The sequence below is a fragment of the Schistocerca americana genome, chromosome 7 (genome assembly GCF_021461395.2).
Source record: "Schistocerca americana isolate TAMUIC-IGC-003095 chromosome 7, iqSchAmer2.1, whole genome shotgun sequence".
Lineage (NCBI taxonomy): Eukaryota > Metazoa > Arthropoda > Insecta > Orthoptera > Acrididae > Schistocerca > Schistocerca americana.
In genome coordinates, this window is record NC_060125.1 from 126,630,106 (window position 1) to 126,650,195 (window position 20,090).

The window sequence follows — 20,090 nt, forward strand, 5'->3', positions numbered from 1 at the left end:
AATTTCCTCCATGTGTCTTTCTACTGTGTCCTTTAAGTTTTCCTGAGTTTTTGCAAGTTGCGTAACCGAATCGGTAGATGCAACTGAGTCAATTTTAGCTTGCAAAGTCTCGTGATTTTCATGAACAATAGTTTGCAGTTCTTTTATGGCTGCTTCGTGATTCTGTAATGCATTTTCATGACGCGAAAAAATAGGTTGGAAATGCTCACAAATTTGTGTTTTTACGTCATTACAGACTTTTTGACATTTCGATTCTATTTTATGTAACTCAGTACTTAAATCTTCACGTGTTTGTTCAAGCGTGGTGTGAAGATTTTGTTCCATTGCGTCTAACTGTTGCTGTGTTTGTCTCTGGTGTTGTTCCATTGTGTCTAACTTTTGAAGATTTTGTTCCATTGTGTCTAACTTTTGAAGATTTTGTTCCAGTGTGTCTAACTTTTGAAGATTTTGTTCCAGTGTGTCTAACTTTTGAAGCTTTTGCTGTGTTTGTCGCATTTGTTGTATTAATTGTAATAACAATGCATTGGTGTCTGAAACAGGTTCCTCAGTGCTTTTCGGCAGTGAATTTGCACCGGCAACATTCACATTTTGACAAGCAGAAAATGGGTCTTGACTTATTTGAGAAAACAGTGAGGACCCAAAACCTGAATCTACAGTATTTGCGAGATTGTGTCCTGTCCTTTCGGATTCCTGAGGGAAGCTGTTGCCGACAGATCGATCGATAATGCTTCCCTGTTCACTAATTGTTTCACTGCTTACACCATTATTTGCAGCCCGCTCCATTTCCCTATGCACAGTTACCAAATTACTGCTTTGAACATTAGTTAATTCATTACACGGTGGCGCCAACACACTGCTTTCGTCTTCACTGTCATGTCTCAGTTTACTTTGGAGCCTAGTATTACGTTTTTCACACGCCATTATTGTCACAATATTTCACACGATAACACAGAATAACACAATTTGAAGAGCAAATCTAAGAGAACACATTAACATAGCACTGAAAATAATATCTAGTTAATTGCAAGCGCAGCTGCGAAATACTTGGTGCAAATCTACATGCATGCCACAACAAAAAGCAACTACAAAGGAGATTCTCTCTACAATTACGCGCTAGCAATAAACAATAGCTAAACTAATTACACAAACTACAAGAAAAAAAAATCAGTAGATTCCAGTGAGGTATCCTCGGCTAAGGGTCGACATGTGAAACGTCCCCTTTGAACAATTATGCATGACTGTCCTTAAGCTGACACACAATATTTTTAGCGCAACGCAATCTGACTTTCAAAAATCCCTACAAAAGAATGGACCTGACTAACATTAACCTATACGTTTCACAAATCACATACCTCACAAAAATCTTGGTTACTCGAACTACTGCAATACAGCGAGCGCCACTACTGCCAGCTAAATAAAAGATTCAAACTACGGAAGGCGCTAACTACTGATAGGCATAGTTAGCAAATGAAAGATTTTAATAGAGAACAAACAATGTATTTACCTTAATAGTGTTGAAAAATCATAATATACATAGCAGTTCATGACATCCAGTCTTACAAATTTCAAAACTCCGCCATTTCTCTCCCCACATCCACCACTGCTGGCGGCTCACCAACTGCGCCACGCTACGCGCTGTTAACATCCAGCTGCCCAACACTACAATGGCAGACAACAATGCAAACTAGCCACAGACTGCACACAGCACAGCCAGTCATTTTTCATACAGAGCGCTACGTGGCGTTACCAATAAGAGAACCTAAACAGCCTACTTACACAGTGTGATAAATATACTCCATCCCTAAATAAATTGTTCCAAAATAAATAAAGTAAACTCCTTCCTTACTCTCTCCAGCAGCCCAGCACAGGCTGAGTCATTTTCACGCCATTTTCCCACTCCAGACCACCATCTTGGATTATGTCACAGCAAGGATGACAGCAACCTCTGGTTGCAGTACTGTGTACTAACTGGGTCAGTTGGATTCTAGATCTCATGGTGGAGACACTGCTTGCAAAATAAAGACTCATGTCCAGCACAGGCAGAGTCCTTTTCCTTCCATTTTCCCCCACCCCAGACCGCCATCTAGGGTTACATCACTGAACAGATGACAGCGCCCTCTGGTGGTAGTTCTGTGTACTCGGTCAGTTGGACTCTAGATCTCTTGGTGGATACACTGTCTGTCGCCACCTTCTCTGGGATTACATCATAGATGAGAGAGCCCTCTGGTGGTGGTACTGTGTACTAGGTCAGTTGCAGTCCAGACCCCTTGGCGACTACACTGGATGGTGGTAGTGCCTCTAATTGTTTAAATAAAATAGTGCCTGCAAAATAATAGAGACTTATGTCCAGCACTGGTCGAGTCCTTTTCCCATGAATCCTTAGTAGGAGGTGGTGGTTGGGTGACTTAGGTTAATGGAGGTAGTCCAAATGTCCTTTCTTTCACACTATTAGCATAGTAGAGATACGGAAATTAACCTTTCTTTACCAGCAAAATTCAACCTTAGCGCCAGTTCCTAGGAAGAGGTAACTTAGGTTAGTGGAAGTAGCCCAAATGATTTATCTTTCATCCAATTTCTTAGGTTAGTTGAGGTGTGTTGCATTGTCCTGTTGAAATTTGAACTTCTCGCCGTTGTTCTAGGGGAGTGGGGGCTAGGTTAGTGGTGTTAGCCCAATTGACATATCTTCGCACCAAAATTCAAACTTCCTGCCAAAATCCGCCTTCTTGAATGACATCACAGCTGCCATCTTGGATGATGTCATGCATTGTTTCCAGTTGACACGCCGCCATCTTGAATGACATCATCGACGCCATCTTGGATACATCTGGCAACAATGTAGACCCTTTCCTGAATAGTGACTATTCAGTCCACGTATACTTTGTCGATGTTGATAGTAGCAAAACCAGAAGATGGAAAAGGTGACTGTGATCATACAGTGCAGATCAAAGAAGTTAAAGTAGTGGCCCCTTCCCCCCCCCCCTCCACTTTTTAAATTTATTCCGTCTGTACACTAAATCTGTGAATTTACTGCTTTTGGCTGACGGCGATAAGCTAAACTGTGCAAGGATCAAAAGCGTGTCCCACCTACTTTCCCCCGAATTACCAAAACATTGTGGTACAAGACATTTTTGCCATAAATGTCTCAATACTTTTACCTGTTATAGGTAGGAACTGGTATATGTGTAAATGCCTACCAAGAGCAGGAAGTTCTTAAAGTTTAAGAAAACTTATCACCAGGAGCGATGTCCCTCCATCGCACACGCTGTCTTCGAGTTCTTCCTAGCTGCTTTGGCACGTTGTGAACTCAATCCCAATCCCTCCAATACTACCTCCATGGATCGAAATTTATCGTACGCGGCAGCATTTCAACTTTCATGCTCGTACGACTGCCCTCACAACAAATTCGCATCACAAGTAGGGTTAATCCTGCGAGAGGATTGCTCACTGAGCTCGAAACATTTGCATGGGGAAAATGCCGCGATTTATTGACACAATGTTCCCACGACCGTCTCGTAGGACACTTGTACAAATTATCTGTCATATCTGTGGTTGGCCAAAGGATACAAAAGCGGAAAATTCACATAGAGACTATTGTCATCTAATGGGAAAGATCTGCAGTGTAGCTCACCATGCCTGCAACTTGAAGTACCAACTGCCAAGGCATTTGCCCGTCTTCTTTCACAATATGAGTGGATACGATGCCCTCTTTCTCGTTCAGCGCTTGGGTGATTTCAGTTTGAAGGATGATAAGGCCAATGTTGTTCCTTAGAATGCTGAGAGATTCATTTTTTTCCAAGAGAATCATACCAACAATATCTCCCCACTTCCTGGATTCACTACCTTTCATGCACGTGTCCCTTCAGAAATTTGCTGAGACAATGCACCAGGACCACAAGCATATAACCAGACTCGCATATTCCAATGATTCCAAGTTTCTATACGAACGCGTAGATTCGATGGAGAGGCTCCACGAAACCACATTATGCGACATAACCGCATTCTCCGGACACCAACGGGCACTGCCGTTATAAACGCTGAGTATGAACACGCGGCGAACGTTTGGCAGGAACTCAGCATCCCTGATTTAGGACAATGTGCGAGATTATACACGAATGTCAGTGTACACCTTCTCGTGGATATTTTCGAGAAATTCCGGGCTATATGCTTGTGCACGTACTCTCTGGATGCTGCCCCCTATTTCATCGCACCAGCGCACTCGTGGGGCGGCACGTTAACAAGAACACGTGTCAGCATCGATCTGTTGACCCATGTTGACATGCTGCTCTTACTCGAACGCTGGATTCACAAGGGACTTTGCCACTGTGCGCGCAGGTACAACAAGGCGAATAATCTACAAAAGAGTGGGGTGGAAGAATAGATGTATTTTTGTCATCCTACCAGTATTATTTCAGTTCGTAGCAACTTAAGTAGTGGAATATTTTTATATGTTCACTCTGTTCTGTTGTGGGATTTCTCGAAATGTTGGGCATATATAAATATTCTGCTAATGATGTTGATGCCCTGGTAGGTTGAACATATATAAATTGCTGGTGCTGCAAAAATTATTAGGTTCTAAGGACCAGGAACACTATCTCTACGGAAAGGAAAATCGGTAAGTCCATATTATGCTTGATTATTTGAAGCTTCTCATATTTATAACAAATGGAATAAGTAATTCGCACAAAATTGATACATGAAAAGGGAAACAAAATCATCAACAAATATCCTTTAAGGGATCACTTGAACAATAGAACATACACTCGTATGTGGATCCCTGGGAAAAATTAGTGAGACAAAAAGGAAGGGCACCACCGCTAATAAACGTGCTCAAAAGGATTGCATTTTCCAATAATACCTAAAAACAATTATATGGGTCGTCATATTATATCAAGGTGAAGCTTGGCATTGGATGATCGATTTTCGAAGAAAACATTTGGCCACAATTTACTGATGCGTCATCCGTTTGTGAGCTAAGAGGAAAAGAACTAGCGAAATTACTGGTGTACAGCTGAATAAAAAAATATATCTACCTACAGTTCTCTCAGAATGAACTATGCTTATCCGATCCCAACGCCTTATCTAGCATAGCAGTACTTACCAAGCGAAAAGTCGTAACCAAAATCCGAAGTCAGTGTCAACTGCTCCAGGTCTGTGGCCACCACTCACCAAGGGACACATTCAGTCTTAAAAAGCTTTGTAGTTCTCTCTTGTCTACACAAAGTATCCAAAAGTCGAATTTTTAGAGGCGCTTATTTTGTTACTGGTATTTTAAACTGTTGTCTGTTTTCCTTACAAAGACAGACTTAATTCAATAATTTTTCCAAATATGTCTGGCGAAAAAGCTACTCTGAACGACCAACTCAGATCGTCGAAGTGCTCTTTTTATTTAAGAGAAATGTCAGTCACAAAGCCTGTATTTCAGCTCTTAGTTTGAAAAATGTTATGGTCTTACCCTGAGATAACCATCTAACATCGTTGCGGAGAAGTAGTGTTTTATGTCTGCTCCCATAACGTTCACACAGTATTGAAGAGGGTGTGATTTAACGTAAATGATTACTTTTGCTCCTTCATCAAGAACATTTTTAATTTGGCGGTCTCTTCATTATCACGAGTGCTTGTCTATGCAGGTTACAATGTCTGGAACTACAATTCGGCACTTTACCTTTTATTAGTGATACCGCTCCTGCTGTACATCTGCTCGGCTACATCTACGTAAATATCGATACAATAGTTTATTTCAAAAAAGTTGTTAATCGTGTTAAAAATTTCTTTTCTGGTAGGGTTAGCTAGTAGAACGGTACATATATGCAAGTCTTTCTCGAGTGAATATTTAGGTGGTTAGATGGCCAGTCCAGCAATATCAGTCGACTCATTCATTTGCAAGACAAACTTGTTGTGTTGAAGGCGATGGACCAGTTCTTCTTTGATATAGCCTGTGAGTTCACTCGATGCGAAACAGTGTCGTTTGCGCTGTAGAAAGATCTTTTTCATCGACTATCCATTTTATTATGTCTGACGCACATGGTTTTATTAAACTCTCAGCGAAAGAGTGCATTTCGACGGCTTCTGCAGTGCAATGGCTGACATAATACAAGGACTCTATTGCCTTTTCATTAACACTTTGGGTTACATATTTCATAGTTGTTGGACTTCTTAACAATTGCTGTTTCTTACATATAAGAAAACTTCATTCTTGTCTTTGCAATCTGGGTGTACAATTTCTAAGTGTCGGCGCATCTTAGCACGTACCAACCCGGAATTATCTGGAAGTATCTTGCTACATAACATGCCGAGAGGTGAGCCGTTGAATCAACAAATTCGAGATTGATGTAATATTCGTCACAAACTTCTGTTTTTCACTTTTACAGAGTCGTTAGATATCTTGCTGCTTAAAACCATGGATTTTGAGGTATTTACGTCACATTATTGAGTCTCATAGTCTTGAACATATATGTATGTATTAGAAGTCCAGGCGAACCACTTTGAACTTTCGATGCAATACTTCGTTGCATCACTTGAAGCCAACGCTCCATTACATCTTTTAAAATCGACAGATTAATTTGACAATGTGATAGACATAGAATAATAATGCTATAATATGTTAAGTTTTACAGTTTTAGTCAATAACAAACGAGAATCGAATATACTGCTGTCCGAGAGCGGTTCACGGATTCGGCGCGCCGGGCTGCTCAGCGGTTTGCCATCGCTCGCCCGGGTAGGAAGCGTTCCCTGCTCTGCGTGGCGCCGGTTTATGCAGCCGCGAGCGGTGAGGCGTAAGAAACCAAGTGACGGAATGCTTCGAGTCGTTCGAAGTGTTTCTGGATGAGAGAGAGATGGAGAGAGCATGGTGGAAAGTTAGCGGTATGTGTAGATGAAACAGTCCGCAATGAGAGGAAAAGAGAGAGAGAGAGAGACAGAAGATGGGAGAAAGCGTCAGCGCAGCTACTGCACGTATGTGTAGTGACGAGTATCGAGTCGCCACACGGCTTACTGCTCATACAAGATAACTTCTTTTGTTTGTGCTTCCTGGTCGTAGCACTATTGTACATTTATTAATGTTGATGGGTGATTAATATATCAAAATGGCAGTGATCTCTAATAAGAGTTATTGCACAAGCTTATTGACCGTAAATTAGGACAAACAGTACACGTCAAGCGTGATGGTAAATAAATAATCGTCTGTTGGCAACACAAATAAACGCAACAAATAGTTACTTTCCAAGGTTTACCTGATAAAGACCAAGGTTTGCCTAATTAAACTATTTACTCTGGCCCAAGACATGGATAACGCAATCTGAAATTATCTGACGCTTCCATGGATGTTTTTCTACACAGAAGTTACAGTACGTTGGTGCAGCTGAAATCGAGTGGCGGGACTGTATTTCTGTTTCCCCTAACACCACCGGAGCAGCAATAATACACGTCTTTCTCGATGTGTAGCGCTTTCTCGAATGAGCGACGTGGTTCAAGCGTCCGCAGAGTAGCGATGTGCAGTGACTGTAATTCGTTATTGCGGGCAAGAAATACGCAAAGTGGTGGCTGGCAATCTGTTACATGGACCTCAATTACTCTCTAAAATTGTCCTAAAATCTCGGCAGATTCCTGCATGTGACGCTCCATTCGCCGGTCACACCATGGACCGATTTGACTCACTTATATGTGCAGTTTGTGGCTGGTTTGCCTTGTTGTTTGCTATTGTAGTGTTGGGCAGCTGGATGTTAACAGCGCGTAGCGTTGCGCAGTTGGAGGTGAGCCGCCAGCAGTGGTGGATGTGGGGAGAGAGATGCCGGAATTTTGTGAGCGGACGATCTGGACATGTGTGCAGCAGAAAGAGTAAATTTGTATATCATGGATATCATGGACTGATATATATATATTATCACTTTTGAACACTATTAACGTAAATACATTGTTTGTTCTCTATCAAAATCTTTCATTTGCTAACTATGCCTATCAGTAGTTAGTGCCTTCAGTAGTTTGAATCTTTTATTTAGCTGGCAGTAGTGGCGCTCGCTGTATTGCAGTAGTTCGAGTAACGAAGATTTTTGTGAGGTAAGTGATTTGTGAAACGTATAGGTTAATGTTAGTCAGGGCCATTCTTTTGTAGTGGCGCTCGCTGTATTGCAGCATTTCGAGTAACGAAGATTTTTGTGAGGTAAGTGATTTGTGAAACGTATAGGTTAATATTAGTCAGGGCCATTCTTTTGTAGGGATTTTTGAAAGTCAGGTTGCTTTGCGCTAAAAAATATTGTGTGTCAGTTTAGTGTTGATCAGAATAAGTAAAGAGAGTAATGTCTGAGTACGTTCAGTTTTGCTCAGCTGTTTGAGAATCAAATAATGTAAGAGGTTTATCAGCACAGTAATTCATTGATTTTTCTAAGGGGACGTTTCACTGTGGCTACACGAAAAGCATTATTCAACATGGTGGCGTTTCTGTCAGGGTTTCTCCGGGCCATAATCCGTAGGTAGCGGTCATCCACTGTAGTAATAGCCTTTGGGCGGCCTGAGCGAGGCATGTCATTGATAGTTCCTGCCTCTCCGTATCTCCTCCATGTCCGGACAACATCGCTTTGGTTCACACCGAGACGCCTGGACACTTCCCTTGCTGAGAGTCTTTCCTGGCACAAAGCAGCAATGAGGACGCTATCGAACAGCGGTATTGACCGTCTAGGCATGGTTGAACTACAGACAACACGAGCCGTGTACCTCCTTCCTGGTGGAATGATTGGAAGTGATGGGTTGTTGGACCCCCTCCGCCTAATATGCGCTGCTCATGCATGGTTGTTTACAACTTTGGGCAGGTTTAGTGACATCTCTGAAGAGTCAAAGAGACTGTGTCTGTGGTACAATATCCACACTCAACGTCTGTCTTCAGGAGTTCTGGGAACTGTTGTGATCCAAAACTTTTTTGATATGTGTACATAACGGACAATAATTATAACTTGAAAAACTCACTCATTCTCATAATCTAAACAAGCAAGTAATGTGTGTCATCTGTTGTTCTTATTTCCTAGAGCAGTGTAATATTGTTTTTTCTACCTACAAGACTTTTGAAACCCACACTTTTCAAGTCGAATTTACATAAATGCTTGATCAGTTGTACCAAAAATTAAATCGGTTTCACAACGAAATATACAGAATTACATGAGAATAAGTCATGAAACATCCTATGGTTCCATCCACAAGGGTCCCTGGGGAGACAATTTACATTTACAAAGTCACACAGAACAAGGCACTAAACACACACACACACACACACACACACACACACACACACACACACACACACACACAGGCCGGCCTTAATGGCCGAGCGGTTCTAGGCACTACAGTCTGGAACCGCGCGACCGCTACGATCGAAGGTTCGAATCCTGCCTCGGGCATGGATGTGTGTGATGTCCTTAGGTTAGTTCGGTTTAAGTAGTTCTAAGTTCTAGGGGACTGATGACCTCAGAAGTTAAGTTCCATAGTGCTCAGAGCCATTTGAACCATTTTGGACACACACAAAAGTGGTCTGTGGTCTGGCTGAATCATTAAGGTGCAGCGAGCTTGTGACAGAGTTAGGGTCACCCCTCATTCGTTGCTTGATGTAGGAGCAGCAGTGCACGCCTCTGGTTCTCCATGTTGTCCATGGCAGCATTAGTAAGTCAGCTGGGCTGTTGGCATCGTCTCGACCTGGCACAATTGGCAGTCTGGCATGCTGTCGGGAGCAACAGACATGACCACCAAACATCTCCCACTAAGGTAGTGATGTCTCTGCCCCTGTCACATCTCTCGATCCAGTAGCCGAAAGGGTGCGGTCTTCCCTTAGATTAAGGGGTGGTGCATAATTGCATTTGGTGTACAACCTGTCTCCTCTTTCTCAATGTTCCAGTGTGTAGCTTGTGATGTCTCCACTGTCGCCAGTGGCTATGTGCATCATAGTGCATGACTATTGGAGCAACTCGTCTGGATCTTGACGACCTGGATCTGCACGCCGTCTGTAAAGCAATGTGTCCACCTCAGGGATCTCTCTGGGCCTTGTTGTGGCGCCTGCTCATCTGTAGGTCCTTTGTGAATGTGGTGTGACATCAGGGATGAGCCTCCAGTTCGGTGGTCCAATTCACAACCAGCTGTCAGCTGTCAATTACTCAGTGCCAGGCCATCTGCCAAACTGTCGAGGAATTGATGTGACATCAATGGCAGGCCTCCCTTGGCCAGGTCGCTTCCATTCACAGCCACCTGGGGTAGGCTGGTTTATGGCAGCCACAGCCAATGGCACGCGCCCCCTCCTCTTTCATTTTCGTTGGGCTGCGAAGGCGGCAGGCAGACCCGCAGCTAGACTGGCATTCATTCAAAACGACGAAGCGCCTTCCACTTGGTTACTGGGCGGTCAGCGCAGGCGTTCTGCTTCAAGCTGCCATGTGGTCGTCGTCGCTGTCTGTAGGGTCTTGCCTCACGACGACCCACAGGATGCACCAATAGTGGGTTTGACTGCTCCCAAAATCTGCACAGTCCTCGTAGAATGTTTAAGTGCCAATGTTTTACATAGATCTTTATATATGGTTTCTTATGAATAGAACAACAACCCAGAAACGAGCTCTATGAATAAATACAGTATGAGCATGTATATGATTACTTGAGTGATTGTAATTAAAAATTAAATGAACTATTGACTAAACATGACATCCTTAACAATTATAATTGTCTTAAATATATGGTGCGAAGTGTCTCTGGTCTGTGTGTGAGAGTTGTGTTAGTAAAATTTCCCGTCAGAGCATTACCCCTATGATAGCTCGGCGCTGCATCTGCTCTTCACCCAACATGCTCATTCCATCACTTTGTATTAACTTATTTTCTTTACCAAACACCCGTCAACATTACCTCTAAGCCCTCTCTGCTCTTACATTATGACTATGCTATGTATGCTGCTCAATCGGACATCTGAAAGTTTCAAATGTTATTACTTCCCACTTACTTGTTGCCTTACGTGTTACAACAATGCCTCCAGTTTCCTCTTGTTGGATCGCCGCTGTAATAAAATACAAAGAGGCAAATTAATTCTTTGATGTAGGTTGATCCTCTTCCTCACTAATGGTCCCCCCTTCTTATTGCTGCCCCTCTTTTCCTGAATCTGAGGTACACCATACCACTGTGACTCTCCCTGTATGGGCTCACGCTTCACAATGTGTTTTGCTTACGGCGCTCTCATTGCGCCAGCAAAATACAAAGACCTAGTGAAAGGCTTTATCGAATGACTGGCGACGGCCCAGAATCCCATCAGACCTGGCGCCTCCACGCACCTACTGTGTGGGCAGCTAATGCCACTCGAAAATCGAGAGAAACATGCGCAGTGGCATCGCCGCAATCACGCCATCGCTAAACAGCGGAAAGCAACGTACACTCGCCTCTTGTGCAGACCAAAAGATACCGCAAAAAAAGCACAAATATACTCTCGCAGGACCGGCCGGAGTGGCCGCGTGGTTCTAGGCGCTACAGTCTGGAACCGCGAGACCGCTACGGTCGCAGGTTCGAATCCTGCCTCGGGTATGGATGTGTGTGATGTCCTCTTGGGTTAGTTCTAAGTTCTAGGGGACTGATGACCTTAGAAGTTAAGTTCCATAGTGCTCAGAGCCATTTGAACCATATGAACTCTCGCAGGCCATAGTGATATTATCGAAGACACTACTAAGAGAATTATACAGCTGCATTGGACGTTCATAATGTGATCGTTTCTTGACTGAAATTCTTATATTCCGTGGAGCGTGATAATGGACAACGATAGAGCGGTCCAAAGACATAATGACCATCTGTCAAGCAGGCAAACGCAGGTTGAGCCCAGAGCTCAGTTCAGTCAACGTGCTGAGGTTACCACACCACAAAAAGGTGTCACTTAATACGAGGAGCACTTATAGACAATTTCTGTTCAATCCTGAGTTTGATTTTCAAGCCGGCAGTGAACGCGTTGATACGATGATTTAACTAGACCTATTCTACAAATGCTGTGTCTTCACACATTAACATGCTGATGTTGCTCGCTCCTATAGTTTCTGCTGTCTTGTGTAGTGCTGTGTCCACAGCAGCCGAGCTTCACTTGCTATTTAGGCTTCTGCTACCTTTCCCCTGTGAAGGGTTGCGTGACCTAATATGCATATGAAGATCCTGCTGCTTATCTTGCTGACATTGACTGTTGTTCTCCCAGTTGTTTCTTTGCTGCTGTGGCGGTCCAGTGTTCCGTTGGAACAGGTTTTGATTTAGTTGTTCTCTCCAGTTTCCGTTTTGCCGTTCGTTGTAACCATTGTTGTAAATGACACGTCTATCTCTGTTCTCCCATGGCGGCTGGCTGTTCCCTCTATAGTTCGAATTGTTGTTTGCCTGTGATCGATAATTTCCCCCGTTTCGTCTGTCGTCGTTCCTTTCTGACGAACCTTGACAACTGTGGTCATTGTTTTGTTGCTGTGTTTTTTTGTTTTTCGTTGACATAATCTTATTCGTGTAGTGTATTCTTGAATGATTCAGTGGAACCGTCGTACCGTCAGACGAGGAGCTGTTGATAAAGCAGAGGTAATTTGACGTTAACTGTGTCTCATAAATTCATTGGGACTTCACGGCTGGTCCAAAAGCCGATTCTTGTTGCTCAAAGAACTTCACCGGACTACAGAATCCTGACGCTTCAAGGTCTTTGCCGAGCATATTCTCCTGCTTGATTCTTTCTTGCGTGTTCTGCGACAAGTACCTGTTAAGAGCGCGGCCTTGCACTCTTTATATGAGCGACATGTCTCAAGCTCTCAGCAACACTGTGCATATGTTCCGCAATTTCCGCAGACAAATTCCAGCTTGTATTTCAGTGACCACGATTCCGGCACCACTTTATCGTACTGAGCTATCCAACCTTTTGGAGGTAATGTATTGTTATGCTCTTCGTACATTTCGAAATTTTGAATGGATAAGAAATGTTAGTGGTCGAGTGGTTCGACATTTTTTGCGAACTACTTTTGCCTCGTTTCTGCAGCGTACGTCTCCGTAAATCGGTTTCCCAACGATCCTTGTACACTGCTAAGGCTTCCATGTATGTCGTTAGATTCACGGAGCAATGTTTCCGTCCGCAGAAGACGTATGCAATTGTGTTCTTTTTCGGTTTCTGCCATACTTTCCATTACCGATGACGCGCGCTTTGCTGTGCGCACTACAGCGGCTGGTGTGTTCTCCCGCGGCGTTCACCTTTGTGCTGGTGATGTAGCCTCATATTGCGCATCGAAATGTCGTTATACAAGCTCTTCTCTCCTTCCTAGATCATGCGGGAGTGCTGCCGTACCAGACCGCGATTCTAACTGCGTAAGCCGCTGACTTAATTTCTGAGCGTCTTTTAGTAGCTCGTTTTACTGTGAGGTGGTCCGAGACTGCCCTTCTTTAATCAAAAATGGCTCTGAGCACTATGGGACTCAACTGCTGAGGTCATTAGTCCCCTAGAACTTAGAACTAGTTAAACCTAACTAACCTAAGGACATCACAAACATCCACGCCCGAGGCAGGATTCGAACCTGCGACCGCAGCGGTCTCGCGGTTCCAGACTGCAGCGCCTGTAACCGCACGGCCACTTCGGCCGGCTTTCTTTAATCTCTGATATTTCTCCCTATTTGTTCTTGGTCTGTTCGGTGGGCTTCACGTTCTCACTAATTTTTTCTTGTGTTTCCTGGACGGTCGTTCTTTCCCGGTTTTAGAGCATGGGAAGAACCTTTTTGGTTTTACACATTACGTTTTGGGCCTGTTTTACTTCTTCTTTTGCTAAAAGCTTTCTACTTCTTCTTTGACACCCGCGACTTCCTTATTAACCTGATCTATATTTTAAACAAGCTGTTCTGTTACCGTCAGTATCTCCTTCACCTCCTTAGTCATTAGGGCCTACATCTCCTTGGCGGCTATCATCTCTCTCACCTGCCCCTTCTCTTTGAATCTTCTTCTCCGCTTCCAGCATAAATAGCATAGGGGTCTCAAATCGAGAACCTCCGCTATTACCTCCCGGACTAGATGGATGCGATTCCATCGCTCTGTGACATTTTGTTCGTGAGTCTGATCTGCCACATTCACCAGCGGTTACGTCTTGCCATGGCTGCAGATTCTGCATGGCGCTCTGCTGCGGTTTCACCTTCGCGCTCATCTGAATTTCCTCGTCATTATCAGGGGCGTTCTGCGTTCGACATATCCGCAATGTTGTCAGCTACTATATTCGACAGAGAATTCTCCGAAACTTTCTCTTGATGAGTGCTACCAGTCTGACGTCCATCCATTTGTGACGAGATTCTTCTGGTAAGAATGCAGTCAGGTTTCTTCTCCCGAGAGATCCTCGTCTCAATGCTACACAATTCTACCCCAAAATTCGCTCTTATGGGACACCAATTCTAAATCCCTGACAACGCATATAAAATAAAAACAGACCTAATCTACAATAAAATGCAAGAGGCAATCTACCATCCCACTTGTTAACACAACGCCCTTCTCCGTCAGGAACAATCAACGAGTGACACAGAAATCACAACAAATGAATAAGAAGATCAAAAAACAACACATACAAAATTTAGAAATCACCAATGTATTTAGCTCCAGAAATTCTTGTGGTTGTGCGAAATTAATTTAGCTCAGTGCACCAACTGAATTCCAACACGTGGAAACAGAAGCCTTGTGACAGAAACTGCATCTGACGGTCACAGAAGGTAACAACAGTTCAAAATTCTGGCATCGGTCGCCAAAGTGGAACTGTTACGGCGTAAACTCAGGAGCCGGCACGGCAGTCGGGAGCGAAAGAGCAGAGGGGGCTGTGACAAGACGTCAGCCAATAGCACGCTGACCGACCCCTCTCCATGACGACAACGCGACAGCAGCGCCCTCTATGCGAAGAGGACAAAAGCGCCGATCCCGGCTGCTCGTGGCCCAGTTCAACAGCAGCATCAAGATTAGGGTCTTGCATAGCAGCGATTTAGGAATTGTATATACTGAAGAGATTTCTTATTTTGTCTGTCGCCCTTTGCTTGCGACACATCTGTTTAGCACAAAGTTAAGTATTGTACTTCTTCCTTTTGTAAATGACATTTGTTTGAATGTTTTCCAGTGATCCGAGAAATCAAGTTTCCTAGACACCCCATATTCGACGACTAGGCAGGATTCAACAGGAACGATTACACTGGACTTGCGGTACGTTTCGGAAGGCGACAGGCGACTACGCGTTACGGCCCTGACAACAGTCACTTTGACTTGTAAGCCTTCCACATGACTACCTGGCGCATGAGTCTGCTAAACTGATTTTTTGTCCATTGACAACCATTGCAGTTGTTAGCCTGCATTAGGGGTTATCACTTCTATTACAGTCTAAATGAACTTGACTGCTGAAACAATTTTTAATAAAATGGTGGCCCTGTCATTATTGTAGTCAATTGTTGACGGGTGATTAATATATCAGCACGAGATTGATCTTTTGTAAGAGTTATGGCACAAGTCTGTTGGTCGTAAAATAGGACAAACAATACATGTTACGTGTCCGGTAGGGGCTTCGAGACGTTCCTCTCCCTAATGCACGTGGCATCCAAGACCAAAACGCTCGCTGCAAGATTTGCTGTTAAACGACCATACTGGTTACTTTTTCTCAACTCCAGGAAATACTGTTCGAAGGAGAGCCACCATACAGATCCTGCAAGCATTAACAACGTACATGCTCCCATCAGTGCCTGCTCAGGTTGATAATTTCCTGTCGTTTCACAAAAAAACAATGTCATGGGCGTAAAATCAACATGAAAGACTAGCCTCGAATATGAATAATAGTGAGGGAGTTGAAACATGGACATAGGGAAGATAGTATTTAGTGTATACAGGGCCTTTCTCAGTTACCGTTGGTTGCTCAGTTTTCTTGTTTTTCTTTTCTTTCTTTTTTAAATCACGTACACTTTATTTGGAACCAATTGCATATAAGGTTGACAATAATGAACAATTATCAAATTTGACTGTTAAGACAATATCTAATTAAAATTTCTTTAGACAAATTGCATTTACAGCTGAAGGCCTTAATGACAAGAAATTCAAATTATTTGTCGCCTGAAAGCCCCAATAGTAATTATTCAAAAACAGTTTGACAGCTGAAGACCTAGATAGGAAATTCTTACTAACATAATATAAAAGGACAATCACATTAAGAGACAATATCTAATTAAAAAATTCTTAAGACAAATTGTATTCATGGCTGACGGCATTATTGACGATCATCACAATACGATCAAATCAAGAGAGAAATGGGCCTCAGTGCTCCAAGGATCGACCTGGGAAAGTCTCTCAACTTCGTAAACGATGAGACAGGCAGCCAAGAGTTGTATTCACTTAACCGGGTGGTAACTCGAACTAGTGACAGTTTAAACGCAGACCAATACTCTTGCAAAGTCTACCTAATGTCAGGTAACCAACACAGCGATGGAATAACCCAGGCAAGGCAGAACCGGCGGACAGCACTGCGTCTTCAGAATCCGGTGTTTAGAACATCCAGAAGCAGAAGGAACCACTACGACCAAGGTAGTCCAAAAGAACAAACTATCTGAACCACAATCAAGGAGGCTGTCGAACTACACCCTACCGGACAGCAGTATCAACACGTGGAATATTACACTGTCGCGAAAATACGCTAACCTCCAAGGCAGGTAGCTGGGACGTCAGCGGCCACTAGGCAGAAAAACACTGCTGGTTGAACTTCATCAGTAAACACGAGGAATTCAATGATTAATAATAAAAGGTGGAGGATGGCTAATTAACATCGTCAACTCCAAACACTCCACTTTTTGTTATTCGTCTCAGTGACCCTGCGAGCAGCAATGCACGAACAAATGGCGTGATCTCAAAGTAGTGGAAGTTTCACTACTAGGTAAATGTTCACTCAACTCAAACGTCCTGGGTCCGATGGATAACGAGGTTGTGGCGCTCGCAACTACAGCCTCACGATCCGTCAATGCCTGCATGCCGCAAGCGGTCCCAGCATGTCCTTGCGCCACATGACCTACCTGCTGCTCCGTCCCAACAGAACTACTGACACACCCGACCCGGAAAACACTTGACGTCCTTCCAGAGATACCACCACGGTACTAGATATCGATAAATGCTGCTGCTACCACTCGCGGACAGACAACGCTAGCAAACGTAGTGGCGCCAGTAAACACAAGAGGAAAACGAGACGCCACTATCCCTATTACACGATGCCAACGTACCAGCGCCATCAATGCGAGCCGCCTACGGCTCAGGAGTGACTCATCCTCTCTGAAGATTTCGCGTCGTACCGGATTTTACATGCCAATTTTACGTGTGCATGTAATTTTGAACCCCTGTACCTCGGAAAAGAATGAAGGTATCAAGAAAATTTTCATGGTTGCTCGAGATCAGGATCTTAAGCATATATCGTGAAAACTTCAGCAATTTCATGTGCTTAGCCGTCTTGGAATACGAGATCCGATTTTGGTACGAAAAAATGGCAAAGAAATTCGGTTTTGACGTTTTCTAAGGAACTGCCCTTTAACTAATGGTTCCTCCATGAGGCCATTAAGGCCAAAGCAGGCCATATCAAATACGAGAGGAACCAACCGATTTTCTCCACCTGCCTAAGATGAGGTATGTAATATTCTTATTCGACCGTGGACTCCAGCACTGTGATACTTAGACGATCCTTGTGTCGGGTGTACGAATGGTCCCTAGGACAAAAGCTATCCAGAACACTTAATCCTATCTTTCTATCACCAATAGAATCTGGCTGGCCCATGCGTAGCGATGTATCGTGTTTTATGACTGAGTGTTATTTAGACCATACGTGTTTCGATTTATTTCAAAGCATCTTCAGTTGTCAGATTTTTTTCTTACTACTTCATTCCTAATGGAACAAAATCTCACCATTGAAGATATTTTAAAATAAAGCGAAAGGTTGAAGGTCGAAATAAGACTTCTAGTACACTGGCAACAGTGAGTATATAACCCATATTACTTGCGTAACTGGGGTTGCGGGAAGAAAAGTGGTACGAAAACAAAGAAGAGACAACATGTATGTTCTTCGTGTTGTGAATATCTTATTCTGCTTTACATTTTTAAAATCTCTGAGGGTCTTCAAATGGTTGGAGGGTATCCTGATTGTTCTTCAGTCAGTCTCCTATTGTGCTATGTCAGAATGGCTTATCTGCTACTCGTTACCTGTCTGAAGTCAAACTAATCTTCGTTTAGCACGTTTTCAATCTTTTTTTTTCTAGTCTTCTGTTCATAATTTCGGTCGACGCTTGACAGACTACTCTCCTACAGGTCACCTGATTTTATGCGTGAGCCCTATTTGGTAATATGATGATAACGCTTTTCTTGAGATGTGAAGGTAAATCTCACATTTCGTAGAGCTTTGATATGAGCTCAAATAACCTGGTACTTTCTCCACTTCCCACAAATTTCAGTAACTCAGATCATCACTGATCCTGAAAACCGGAGGCCGCACGTCTCCAGCCTTTCGGAACCCGTTCTAGTTCTAGTTGGCTACAGAAGCAAAGACTGTTTTTCGCAAATACTTGTTTCTCAAATGAAGGGCGTTTTCGCAAAGGTGGCCTGCCAGTCCCTCGTACAGCCTGCAGTGACAATGCCGGCTGCTTTAATTAAAGCTCATTTACTAAAAAGCAAGAAAAAGCTCGGGAAGGGCCGCTGCCTTGTTAGCAGTTAATTACACGCGGCGGCTCCGAACCGGACTACGTCCGCCAGACTCCGCTCTGAGTACCGCGGCTACGTGGAGGACCTGCCTATTTTTTGCCTCGTTCTGCGGGACAAGTTTCCCGCGGTACGCACGCGCGCACAACACACACACACACACACACACACACACACACACACACACAAACACGCTGAGACAGAGAGAGATGTTGGACTAAGCTGCAAAATGAAACACAACAACCCGCGCGCTGTTTACCAGATGAGGACAGAAAAAGATAATTTTAATGAGATTTCATACTGTCCACTTTCCGAGCTAGTAAAGTTCGTGGCAACAAGTTCATGGAAAATGCAGGCACACAGATGCGGTAATTAAATGCAATCCTTGCAGTCGTTTAGTTCAATCACTTGTCATTATGTCACATTGCTGCCATAAGTTTATACAGGGTGTTACAGAAAGGCACGGCCAAACTTTCAGGAAACACTCCTCACACACAAATAAAGAAAAGATGTTATGTGGACATGTGTCCCGAAACGCTTAATTGCCCTGTTAGAGCTCATTTTAGTTTCGTCAGTATGTACTGATCAAACTGTAAATTTTCACAATCAACATGTGTGGGCTGACGAGAATCCGCACGCAATTGTGCAATCACGTCATCAACACAGATTTTCTGTGAACGTTTGTGCAGGCATTGTTGGTGATGTCTTGATTGGGCCCCATGTTCTTCCACCTATTCTCAATGGAGCACGTTATCATGATTTCATACGGGATACTCTACCTGTGCTGCTAGAACATGTGCCTTTACAAGTACGACACAAGATGTGGTTCATGCACGATGGAGCTCCTGCACATTTCAGTCGCAGTGTTCGTACGCTTCTCAACAACAGGTTCGGTGACCGATGGATTGGTAGAGGCGGACCAATCCCATGGCCTCCACGCTCTCCTAACCTCAACCCTCCTGACTTTCATTTATGGGGGCATTTGAAAGCTCTTGTCTACGCAACCCCAGTACCAAATGTAGAGACTCTTCTTGCTCGTTTTGTGGACGGCTGTGATACAATACGCCATTCTCCAGGGCTGCATCAGCGCATCAGGGATTCCATGCGACGGAGGGTGGATGCATGTATCCTCGCTAACGGAGGACATTTTGAACATTTCCTGTAACAAAGTGTTTGAAGTCACGCTGGTACGTTCTGTTGCTGTGTGTTTCCATTCCATGATTAATGTGATTTGAAGAGAAGTAATAAAATGAGCTCTAACATGGAAAGTAAGCGTTTCCGGACACATCTCCACATAACATACTTTCTTTCTTTGTGTGTGAGGAATGTTTCCTGAGAGTTTGGCCGTTCCTTTTTGTAACACCCTGTATATAGGTTGATCGTGCTTTTACGTAATAAGAATACATTTTAAAATG